The sequence below is a fragment of the Enhydra lutris genome, unplaced genomic scaffold (genome assembly GCF_002288905.1).
Source record: "Enhydra lutris kenyoni isolate GAN:26980312 unplaced genomic scaffold, ASM228890v2 scaffoldscaffold2, whole genome shotgun sequence".
Lineage (NCBI taxonomy): Eukaryota > Metazoa > Chordata > Mammalia > Carnivora > Mustelidae > Enhydra > Enhydra lutris.
The window spans coordinates 13833011-13838511 of record NW_019154086.1 but is presented as its reverse complement, the minus strand read 5'-3'; positions in this window follow the sequence as shown (position 1 = coordinate 13838511).

Below are 5501 nucleotides of genomic sequence, written 5' to 3'. Positions count from 1 at the left end.
TTTAATGTGCTGTTGGATCCTGTTTGCTAGGATCTTGTTGAGAATCTTAGCATCCCTATTCATCAGTGATATTGGTCTGAAAATCTCCTTTTTGTTGTGGTCTTTGCCTGGTTTGGGGATAAGGGTAATGCTGGCTTCATAAAAAGAGTCTGGAAGTTTTCCTTCTGCTTCAATTTTTTGAAACAGCTTCAGGAGAATAGACACCAAGGTATTTTTAAATGGTAAATAGGTATTGACTATCAGACCAGGAATGCTTTTTTTTTTTTTTTTAAATGCTACTAATTTTATCTATGAACCAGGACAGTTGGAATTTCAGTAAGGATAATAATATATTATAATTGGAGCTTAAGAGGGAATTATAGTGCATGCTTTTTTTCTTTTAAAGATTTTATTTATTTGCACAGAGGGAGAGACAGTGAGAGAGGGAACACAAGCAGGGGGAGTAGGAGAGGGAGAAACAGGCTTCCCGTGGAGCTGGGAGCCCTGCACAGGGCTTGATCCCAGAACCCTGGGATCATGACCTGAGCCGAGGGCAGACATTTAACTGTCTGAGCCTCCCAGGTGCTCCTGATTAAATGCTTTTAACATCACCTTAGGGTGATGTTTCTGTTCTGTTTTTGTCATTTGGTCTTATATTAATGTTATAGGAATTTCAAATGTGTTACTTAATACACATTGATCTAAATAGGAAAATTAAAGGTGGATACTGTGGCTTCTTTATATATATATATGTGTGTGTGTGTGTGTGTGTGTGTGTGTGTGTGTGTGTATACACATACATTCATACATACATTCATACTAGGAAACATTTTAAAAAGTGTGTTGGATTTCAACAATGATTCTGCTTTAAAATGGAAAATAGAATTTTTCAGATAATTAGATAAAAAATACACTCAGATGTATCTAGATATTTATATAGGTCTTAGAGGGCTTTCGAGAAATTATTCCCACATTTTGTTTTCTTTTTCTTAAAAGCTGAAGTTAGAATTTTTAATTTATTATTAAGTCTACAAAGAATATATGATATTTACAAAAATTTGAAGCTTACACACGAAGCAAAAGTCCCCCTGGAAGGTCTCTCCTTCTCTTAGAGACAGGATGTGAGCTGACTGACCTTTGCCATCATATTGCTTTGAGCCTCTACTACCAACCACATTAGCCATTGTTACTTTTATTGTAACAGTGTTATTATGGTCAGTAACATTTTTCTGTTGGTAACTTTTTGAGTCTTTTATAACCTTGATTAAGTCTTTAATGCTTTGTAACTTGGTTCTGAAAGATGAAAAGTAATAAGCAGCACTTACATTATCTTGACTGTAAATATTGTTCACTGCAGAGATAAATAGTGTTAATGTACTTCCTTCTCTGCTGTTCCAATGTAACAACACTGGTGATGGAATACTAGAATGAATTCTCCCTATTCTAGTCTACCAATTGCTCAAATCATGCTTCATTTAAAAATATTAGCATCAGACCTTTTCTTATGGAGTTCTGTTTTATTCTTCCTGATTTTTTTAAAGATTAATTATTTATTTGAGAGAGAGCGAGAGAGCACAAGTAGTAGGAGGGGTGGAGGAGAGGGAGAAGCAGACTCCCCACTGAGCAGGGAGCCTGACACAAGGCTCAATCCTGGGACCCTAAAATCATGACCCAAACCTAAGGCAGGTGCCTAACCGACTGAGCCACCCAGGTGCCCCTTTCCCTAGTGTTTCTAATTACCGTTTTCTCTTTTTTACTGCGATGTGTGATAGTCTATGACATAGATGCACTGTAATTTATCTCACATTCCCTATTGTTGAACATTTAAATTGCTTTCACTTTTTTCCTGCTATGCATAATGCTTTAATGAACATTTTGCCCATGTAGTTTTGTGTACATACAAATTTGTGTAGAATAAAAACCTAGAAGTAGAACCGCCTGGTTAACGGAATATATATGTTAATAACTACTGCCAGTGATCTTCAGAAAGGTACTGCCATCTACATTCCATCAACATTACAGAGAAAGGCATAATTCTGTACAATGTTTCCAAGACTCTTCCTAACATGTTGATTTTTACCAATCAGAGGAGTTTAAATGAGCTCACTGCTGTTTTAGTTTGCTTTTTCTTAATTATTATTAAGGAAAAGTGTCTTTTCATAAGTTTAGTGGCATTTGGCATTTCCTCTTTGATGAGGTGGTGGTGTTGTTGGTTTTTTTTTTACATTTAGAATTTTTATACGTTTTGATCGTTAATTCTTTTTTCTGTTGGACAGGTTGAAAATATATTTTCCTGGTATATCAATTTTCTTTCAACTTTGTTTGAGGTATCTTCTGTCAAAGAGAGGTTTTAATTTTCATGTGGTAAAAAAATCAGTCTTTTCCTCTATAGAGTTTGTACTGTGTTTTTTTTTTTAAGATAGACTTTCCTAGCCTAAGGAAATACTCATATACTTTTGCATGTTTGCAAATACTTGTATAGCTTTTCTTTTTACATTTAGCACCTTAACCCATTGAAAATGTTTTGTTTGTATACAGTGAGGTAATTTCCTTCATTCTGTATGTGAATGACAAATTGTGTACAAATTCTCCAACTCACAAGTGAAAGGAGATATGATAACATTCTCTCCTCCTGTGCCTTTTTAATTATGTCTTCCCACTTCTTATTTCTCTCCTACCCTTAAAGCTGCACTAGTCACTGTGACACATTTCAACAGGCTTTTCTAAGGTTATGAGCAATTCCAGCACCTACTAAATACCTATTCCTTTCTCTCTATGGAGGACATTATTGAGCTCACCTATATACAATTCTCTCCTGGGTACACAGAAGACTGTAGTTATGGGATCCCATGTAGTTGGCTGGGGCTGTGTGACTGGTTCTGGCCAATGACTTTTGAGTGGGAGTGGCATAGCCTGAATCTGTTACCTCAGGCTGAAGTGTGAAGTCCTGCTTGACCTTGCAGCTTTTTTTCCTAAGTCTTACCTTGGGATGGTGGGGCCTCATGGGAGCAGCCTGGGTATGGAGGCAATTCATGAGGACAGGTACCTGGCTAACTTGCTCACCTTCCAGTGGACGTGTTGTAAGTGAGATATAAATTCTTAGGTGTTAAGCCACTGAGATATTTGGGCTTGTTTATTATGACATCGAAAGGCAAATGAGTAAAGAATGATGACATTTTTTTCCCTCCCCCCAGTCAACCTCGATTCTGCTCTATTTTATTTTTTTAAAGCCAACAGTTTAAAATTTTGGCACTTTATCCCTTGAAACAAATCATTTGCAAAATACCTTGCAACTGATTTGAGAAACGCCAATATTATCTATTCATTATTTTGGCATATTTATTGAGTATATACCCAGGACCAGGCTTTGTGAATAAAATGCCAGCACAAGAGACCTGGCCTCTCTCCTCATGGAGCATGGCCGTCATATCAGAAGAGGCTGTATAGGACACTGTTAAGGGTATGGTTCCAGCACCAGATGCCCTAAGTGAAAATCCTGGCTCTGCCTCTCATTAGTTGGGCCAGCTTAGGCAAGTTAATTAACCTTTTACTGCCTCATTTTCTCATCTAGAAATTAAGAGTAAATCAGTTAATTTATGTAAAATATTTAGCACAGGATTTGACAAATAATAAACACTCAATAAATACTAGTTGTTATCACTTTTGGGGCCATGAGCCAGGATTTCGCCCAGGTTCCTGTGGGTATACAAAGTTATAACCTCAGAATATGGAGTCGACCTCACCAAATCCCATCCCCAGCCCAGCAGTTTGCCCTGTGCCCCAGCATGCTGTACCTACCATCAGAAAACGAGCAAAAAATTCCCAAGGCAGTAAGCAGCAGGGATTATGTGCTGTCATGCCTCTATTTTTAATGTTTAATTTTTAATGTTCCAGGGCATCTGACTTAACCAAAGATAATGATCTATTTTTAGGTGGCCTATAAAAGAGTGATAAGTCTAGTTTATGGACTCTGAAATCCTCAGCTTAAGAATATATTATAAGGGATGTCTGGCTGGCTCAGTCGGAAGAGTGCACGACTCTTGATCTTGAGGTCATGAGTTCAAGCCCCATGGTGGGTATAGAGCTCATCTAAATAAAAACTTAAAATAAAGGGAATATATTGTAAGAATGTTGTGTGTTTGGCTTATGGATACATAGCGCATGTGTAGACATATACTTGCAATTGTGTAGACCCACACACATTTCAATGTGGCACTTCCTACAGAGGGTGTTAGATTTGTCTTGAATCCCGAGCTGAACATTTATCTGTTACCCCAAACCGTGGAACTAGTACAGGAATCATGAAATCAGCAAATGGTCTTTCCTTCACACCCTGTCTTATAGAAGAAATAGCCACTTTTGACTTACTAGAGCCGCAGTCCACACAGAAAAGATAGTAATATATTACCCATGCACACATTTTTATTGCTAGACTGCACAACCTTATCTTCAACGGAGGTTTCAATATTTTCTCTGTAAATACACCCCACTTCCTTTGTACACCACTACAGCTAAATTATTAATAGATACAGTAGAAGGCAAGGTCTTTGGTAGAGCCATAGATCTATTATTAGGTCCATTACAGAATCTCTCCTTTCCTCCAATAAAAAATGGCTATACGTTTGTATTATTATAACCCCTTCTACACCACCAATCAAATCCCTAAGGGAAAGGGAAACTAACATTTATTGTTATACTAACATTTATATGTTAGGAACTGTGGGAGAGTCATTACATAAATGCAGACCTTCAACAACTACACAATTAATTTAAATATACACATATGCATAATTTTATTTTGGTTTTACAAGACACACACACTAAATAGCTCACAGAGAAGTGGAAAAAACCTGCAGCCTTCTCACTGTCTTTATTCTAGTTGGGCTGAACCTCAGTTCAACAGAATCACTGAACAGTTGCCTCCAAAACCATAAAACTTCAGGATTTGTATGTGAGTGTGTTGTGTGTGCATGTTGATTACAATCAATATGTGATTGTTGTCAAATCATGTGAACTATGATGAGCAAACTTTAGAAAAATTTCCTCGATTTTACTACCACCGAGAAAACCACTCACAGAGAAAATCACTGACAATATTTTTATGTATGTCCTTCAGATTTTTTTCTGTGTATGTATATATGTTGTGAATATATTTTCCTGTCCCAAGAATGCATCTATATTATCTTTGTTAAAGACACACATTTTCCCTTGTACCATATCATGTACTATAACTTATGTACCAAATATCCTGTTGTTGGTTAGTTAAAATGTTTCTAATTTTCCACTATCTTCATTAATCTTAATGGAATGGCTGAATCAAATCCTCCAGAGTAGATCTTAGTTCTATTCAAGGGTCAAGCATGGAGCTGGTTCATCTGTTCTCAATGTTCAGCCTGTGGTACCTTCATTCCTCTCTTCCTCAAGCACAGTAACATCAAAAGAACATGGATGTGGATTTCAGTCTCATTTTCAGTTACTAGTTAGAATAATTATTATCCATGGGTTAGAGATAACTGGATTTA